The following is a 7,569-nucleotide window of genomic DNA, read 5'->3' on the forward strand; positions in this document are numbered from 1 at the left end:
TCATAAATGAAGGAATATGGAAAATAAGTAAGCACCTTTGAGAAAAACTTATTCTCACATAAACTTTGTTCCATAATGAAGCCAGTTTCTTACCAATAATGACATAATCTACTAAAAAGAAGAAACCATTTCAAAATTAATTGTGAGGATAGGGTTATTGTCAAAGGTGTATCTTAGATTGACGGTTGCTTAGGGAATGGCTTTGAAAAAGGCAAACATTCACTGGCAAGCAGGTAATTATCAGGATGAGGGTCCATGTGTCTGAGAGATTTGGGCACTGAACTCTCCAGGTCACTGCTCACCAGGAGACTCATCTGCCACTCTTCCCAAAGTGGCACAAAATGGTGGAACTGAAGATGGTCAGTTTGTCATCCATAGAAGAGTAATATTTAGGTTTAGCATACAATTATTTTTCTAAATCATGTTTAGAAATTTGTAATGTGTCTATATCAGGACAAAGAAGAAGGGGTCGGGAAAACTTGGACCAAACTTTTGCCAACAAACTTCCCCAATTCTACACAAGCGATAGAGCCTGGGCCTCAGATGAGTGTAAGGGAGGTGGCTCTTGTCAGTGTTGAGAACACAGGTTTCAGGTTTTTCTAGAACACCACCAACAACAAAAAAGTCATATCTATGATGAAGCAGATACAGACCAAGTAACTGAGTCAGCTAAAAATATAAATGAGGTAGATGTTACTGATGTGCAAAATTTTTAGGAAAAGCACTAATACTTGAGAGTTCCTAGGTTGTACAAATAGCAGTGTGTTCCAAATTACTTTCATAATCTGAATACCCCTGAGAAGTTGCTGTGAATTTTCTGATGGGGAAGCATCACCAAAAATGCAAATCTTCTTAACCATTTAACTATGGAGATTTCAACATACTCATTTTAAAAAGTAGAAGAGATCTTAGGATTTCTTGGGTTTTAACTGTGTGGATGTGAACTATATGTTTGTGCTGTTTACTTGTGTGTGTCTCTGTTTAAGTCAGAAAAAAAAAAGAACTGTTCTCACAGAAATTACAATTTACCAGTCACAAGCACAAGGAACATTCTGTGGAGACATTAAGTGGCATGACAACAGTCATTAGCATTCACCTCTGTCTGCACCTGACTCTACACTGACTCTGATTTCCATGTGAACTCGGTGCCCTCTACAGGCACTGAGTCTTCCTGCAGGAAGGTTTTTGTCTGGGTTTACACTGATGGCCTCTCACTGTGCCAAGTACAGTAATAAATGGCAGTGTCTTCCTCTTTTAAGCTGTTCATCTGCAGGTAAACGCTGCTTTTGGAATCATCTCTTGAGATGGTGAATCTTCCTTTCACAGACTCCGCATAGTAGGTTGCATAATTGTTTGATTTGGCTTTAATTTGAGCAACCCACTCTAGTTGTTTCTCTGGAGACTGGCGAACCCAGTGCATCCAGGCGTTACTGAAAGTGAATCCTGAGGTGGCACAGGTGAGTTTTAGAGATTTCCCAGGCTGCACCAAGCTTCCCCCTGTCTCCACGAGCTGCACCTCACACTGGAAGCCTGCAAACATAGAAAATCCAGTCAGTAAACTGTCACAAATACCCACTGTCCCTGTCATTCTCACACAATCACACATTCAATATATCTTTTTATGTATCAAATACCTTTCAAAAGTGCAACAAAGAAAACCCAGATGAGGCCCAACTCCATGCTGGATAATTGTGTTCAAGCCTGTTCACTGAACGGAAAGAACTCTTGATCCAGAGATGGGTGTCTCTGTTAAAGCTGTAGAGGTCAAGGCTAATTTTATTGAACAGAGAGGAACATTATTTGCATATATTCCTGCTATATTATAACATCATTTGTGAGACCTTTAGAGGAAACAACAATTAGTGTCAATGTCTGAGAAGAAAAGGACTTAAGTAGAATTTGTTTCATCAAATTGTACATTATTTTCCCAGGACACAGGGAACTTATAGAGGAATTTTTTGCATGCCTACAACATTGTGTTCAATTCCAGTAAAGCAATATGTTAGAAGAATTATGAATTTGAATAAAACATGGAATATATGCAATCCTACCTCAAAAAGGAAAACAGAAAAGGAAAAGAAACCTCATTTATAGTGTGAATTCATATTTATTAACCAAATATTTGCAATCTTACTATAATGTACATGTGAAAGTCTACTTCTGTCTTCATAGTAATTATAAAATTAGTTTCCTATACAAATATAAATTCTTTGTGATTTATTCATTTATTAATTAAAAAAACTTTGAGGTTCTCTGTTTACACATATTTCCTCTAATGGTGACTTCTTTATTTTTCCTATCATGATTTTTTTCCTTTTTTTTTTTCGGAGCTGGGGATCGAACCCAGGGCCTTGTGCTTGCTAGGCAAGCGCTCTACCACTGAGCTAAATCCCCAACCCCAAATTTTTTGATCGTTGATCTTCTCCTTGGTACTTGGCACATACACTTGTAAAACAAATGGTAAATAAATGGCCAGGAATACAGTCTTTTCCCATTGCAAAGAGTGTACGCCCATAGAAATGATTTCTACTGCCATTTACATGCATGACTTTATGTAGAGAGGATTACAAAGTATAGGTAAGGCTTTTTTAAACAATTCAAAAGGATCTGAATATGCTCAAAGACTACAATAATTTCATCAACAATTACAAATCAAAAGGAGTAGAAGGACATGTGAAAGAAATATAAAATATGAGAGTTAAAAAAGGAAAGATATGCTAATGAATTAAATGTTGATATAATTCTAAAATAAAAGCCTAATCATTACAAAAGATACAGTCAGTCACATGACACAGCAATACCATGAAAATGTCAAAAAAAACTGAGCATCCAGACTGAAACATAATGTAAAGTGATAGTCACATATTAATAGCCTTTTAGAAAATTTAGAAATGTAGATGAGTAAATATTGAAATGTTTGAAACACTGTAAAGAGAACAGTCATATATTTTATTGTCGTGGTTTAAATTAAAGGGAAGATTATTCAAGCAAAGCCATAGGGAATATTCCCATTAAAAAATAAAATAAGATTTCCTAAACTTACGGAAAAAATTATCCTCTAGATAAAAGGTTGCTACAAACAAAACACCAAATTGGTATAAATCATAACCTCCCTTGACATATTACAGCTAAAATGTTTTGAAAAATGAAATATTTTTTAAAACGGATTTTGAAATATGCAAGAGAGGGAAAGTCACTTGTGGAAAGGCAAGTCCATCAGAGTAACACCTGAATATTTGACAAAGTAACACAAACAATTATGCGTAATAAAACACATGTCAAAATTGGAGAAATAATACAGACTTTCCACAATGAGAATGTTTAAAGGTATATATCATCACTAACTAACTTCAAAGAATAAAGAAATTTTGAAAATGTAGAAAATAAACAAAATGTCACAGAGAATAAGTAACCAACTCAAGAATAGTTAAGACCAAATTCTAAGACATTAAAGACAGAGATAGCCAGATAGGAGGTTAATTAATTTCTTGAAGTATAGTTTTATTTAAGAAAAGAAATAATTCATTTTAGCCATGATATAGGCAAAATCAGATATGTCTACTTAATAAAATGGGGTTAAAAAGAATCAAATTTATCATTTGAAAGCAGCAAGGACCCCCGTTGAAGGAATCAGAGAAAGAACTGGAAGAGCTTGAAGGGGCTTGAGACTCCTTATGAACAACAATGCCAAGCAACTAGAGCTTCCAGGGACTAAGCCACTACCTAAAGACTATACATGGACTGACCCTGGACTCTGACCTCCTAGGTAGCAATGAATATCCTAGTAAGATCACCAGTGGAAGGGGAAGCCCTGGGTCCTGCTAAGACTGAACCCCCAGTGAACGTGATTGTTGGGAGGAGGGCGGCAATGGGGGGAGGGTTGGGAGGAGAACACCCATAAAGAAGGGGAGGGGAAGGAATTAGGGGGATGTTTGCCCGGAAACCGGGAAAGGGAATAACATTCGAAATGTAAATAAGAAATACTCAAGTTAATAAAGAAAAATAAAAAAAAAGAAAGCAGCAAGGATAACTTTCAAAATCTGAACATTATTACATGACCAACCTTTACCATACCTTGGCATATATAAAAAGGACAATATTGCACTAGGTAGCAATACTACTATTGCTATGTAGATAGGTATAGCATTGTCTATATACAATACCTCTCAACTACAAAAAACTGCAGGCACTTTGATTAATAAAGCAGTCATAAAGTATGGTATATGTCAATAATATAATTCTATGTTCATCGGTTAATTGAAATAATGTAATAAAATATGTGTATAAATGTGCATTATTTGTAAATATTTTAGTGGATATGGTAACCATGATTCTGACATAATATACTACATGTTATATCTTCTTGATTGCTTCCTTCTCCTAATCTTTACATTTCAGTTAATAATTTGTATTAACCAAGAAAATTAAGAAAGAAGAAACTCTGATTCCTTCTAGAACTTAAAATTTAATTTTTATGTATGAATGTATAAGTATGTATGTATGTTTTTATGTATATATGTTTGTATGTATGCATACATTTATTTATTTTATACTCCATATTTTATTCCCCTCCTGCTCCACACCACAAAGGGTTCCATGTCCCATACCTCTTCTCTGGATGCCCGCACTCATCCTTCACTCAGAATCACCAAGGATGTCCCTAACCTACCCGACCTCTAAAATTCATGGGGCCTCCAGTGCTTGAGGATTAAATGCATCTTATCTGACTGAACACAGACCAAGCAGTCCTCTGCTATATGTGTGTTGGAGGCCTCATCTCAGATGGTGTATGCTGCCTGGTTAGTGACCCACTGTCTAAGAGATTTCTGCAATCCAGGTTAATTGAGATTGCTTGTCTTCCTACAGGGTTGCCCTTCTCCTTAGCAGCTTTTATTTCTTGGCTTGTTTTGTATCTGGATCTGATTGTCTTAGCTTCTTGCTGGATCTTTTGGAGATCAGTCATGATAGGTCGCTTTTTGTGAATGCCCCATTACTTCAGTATAGGTGTCAGTTTGTGGGGCCTCCCCTTGAGCTGGAGCCCACATTGAGCCTGTCACAGAACCTTGTATTCAGCCTTTTCTCTATTTCCATCCCTGAATTTCTTACATACAGGAGGAATTAGGACTTAATTACTCAGTAACTGTGATGACCTGCCCAAAGGAAAGGCATGAGAATAAGATTGGCAATGATTGAATATGCATAGGTTATAAGCAGTAGCATTAGATTGAGTGAAGATGATTATGCTCACCATTCTTTCTATTCCCACTCAGTATGGTTAAAAATAAATTATAAGTTTTCTCACATTATGTTATGTTTTTTTTTGTTCTGCTGATATTTTCATTGCTTAACTTTTGAGTGTTCCATGACGTGCTATATGCATTTTTAACAATGTTACAGGATTTTGCCTCTTTTCACAGCAGAAATTATATGGGATTTGTTATATTTGTCTTTTGTTTAAATTACAATTTTTTCATCTAATTTTTAATATAAATACCTATTATTAATAAAATTTTCAATATTCTGTAAGGTGTAATAGTTCTTGCTGTGGTTTCAGATCCTTCATGATCTCACAAACCATTATGTACAACATTATTTCACTTGTCAGAATGAGGAAAAACTATCTGTTGGCTTTTATGTACAGCAGAGATACAAGTCAGTCATAATCAGTCTTGTTCTACAGCAAATGAGGACACAGATGTCTTTTCATACTATGCATGCTGTTACGCAGTAATGGATGGATTAATGGTTTTCCAAATTATCTAAAAACCTCATGCCTGAAGGGATATAGAAGTTATACATTTTGTGATATAAACTTGTTCTCACACAGATACTTCTTCAATAAATGTGACAGTTTTCTAACACTATTGACATAAAGAAGGAAAAACAATAAACTTTTTTATCTGTTATTGTGAAGATAGAAATAATGTCAGAGGAAGCTTTTAGATGGAGGGACACCTATGGAATGGCTTTCAAAAAGTCAAAGATTTTATGTCCGGATGAGGGTCCACAGGTGGTACAGAGACTAGGACAATGAACTCTCCAGCTCACTTCTCAGGAGGACATTAATTTGTCACTCTTCCCAAAGTGGCACAAGATGGTGCAACAGAGCATAGTAAGTCCTTCATACATAGAATAATAATATTATTATTTAGAACAAGTCTAAAGGCTGGTATTACACATTTCTCAGCAAACTTTCCAATGTCTTCAGGACGATATAAGCTAAACCTAAGCTGGAAAATGTAGGTGGCTCTAATCAGTGAGAATCCAAGTCACTTATATCACTTATTAACGAGAAGAAGAAGAAGAACAACAGCGAGGGATATATATCATATATATATATATATATATATATATATATATATATATGATAAAGTATATATATAGATAATGTAATGAAATTATCTAAAAAATGCAATTGAGGCAGATTTGTTACTGATGTGCAGATTTCTCAGAAAAAGCAGAAATACAAGAAAGCTCCTAGGGTGTATAGACCAAAGTGTGTCCCCAATTACTTTCACTTATCTGAATTTCAGTGAGGATTTTCCTTGAATCATTATATGAAGAAGCCTCACCAACACTGCATATCTTGCCAAAAATTTGATCATGGAAACTCCAACATATGCATGTCTACAATTAGAGGAGATTTTTAGCATTTATTATTTTAATCTCTCTCTTCTCTCTCTCTCTCTCTCTCTCTCTCTCTCTCTCTCTCTCTCTCTCTCTCTTTCTGTGAGTGTGTGTATACTATAAATGTCTTTAAATCAAAGGAAAATGAACTGGTTTCAGAGAAGTTACCTAATATACGAATCACAAGTAAAAGGAACATTCTCTCTAGTCATTCTGTATTCATTAGATGAAATGACATAAGAAATCCCAGAAACTGCACTCAATTATGTTTGCTCATACTCTACAATGACTCTGAAATTCCTGTGAACTCTGAGCCCTCTGCAGGTACTGAGTGTTCCTGCAGGGAGGTTTGTGTCTGGGTTCTCCTCTGGCCCCTCACTGTGTCACGTATGGTAATAAATGGCAGTATCTTCCTCTTTTAAGTTGTTCATCTGTAGGTAAACACTTCCTTTCGAATCATCTCTTGAGATGGTGAAACTGCCTTTCACAGACTCCAAATATGATATAAAATGATTATTAAATTTGTTTTCAATTACAGTAAGTCACTCCAGCCATTTCACTGGAGCCTGGGGGATCCAGTTCATCCAGCCTATATTGAAAATGAATCAGGAGGTGGCACAGGAAATCTTTAGAGAACTTCTAGGCTGCACCAAGTTGCCTCCTGTCTCCATGAGTTGCACCTCACACTATGTATCTGCAAACAGAGAATCCATTCAGTAATCTGTCACAACTGGTTCACTGTTCCTGCCACTCACATCCAATCACAAACTCCATTTATCTTCTAATGTATTGATTACCTTTCAAAAGAGCAACAAGAAAAACCAAGATCAGTCTCAACTCCATGCTGGACATTCTGTTTCCAAGCCTTATCACTGAATGGGAAGACCTGTGAATCTGGAATTGGGTGTCTCTTAAAGCTGCACTGTTGGGGCAGTTTTTCTT

General features: G+C 35.9%; 1 non-coding gene and 1 pseudogene across 1 annotated transcript; both read right to left on the reverse strand.

The window, feature by feature from the left end:
* Nucleotides 1-1,152: 1,152 nt before the first annotated feature.
* On the reverse strand, nucleotides 1,153-1,776 carry Ighl10 (immunoglobulin heavy chain like 10; annotated as a pseudogene).
* Nucleotides 1,777-2,322: 546 nt separating this feature from the next.
* Trnaa-agc99 (transfer RNA alanine (anticodon AGC) 99) lies at nucleotides 2,323-2,403 on the reverse strand. The gene has a single exon. It is a non-coding gene; the product is annotated as a tRNA-Ala (tRNA).
* Between the last annotated feature and the right edge of the window lie 5,166 nt (nucleotides 2,404-7,569).

Source organism: Rattus norvegicus, chromosome 6 (genome assembly GCF_036323735.1).
Source record: "Rattus norvegicus strain BN/NHsdMcwi chromosome 6, GRCr8, whole genome shotgun sequence".
NCBI lineage: Eukaryota > Metazoa > Chordata > Mammalia > Rodentia > Muridae > Rattus > Rattus norvegicus.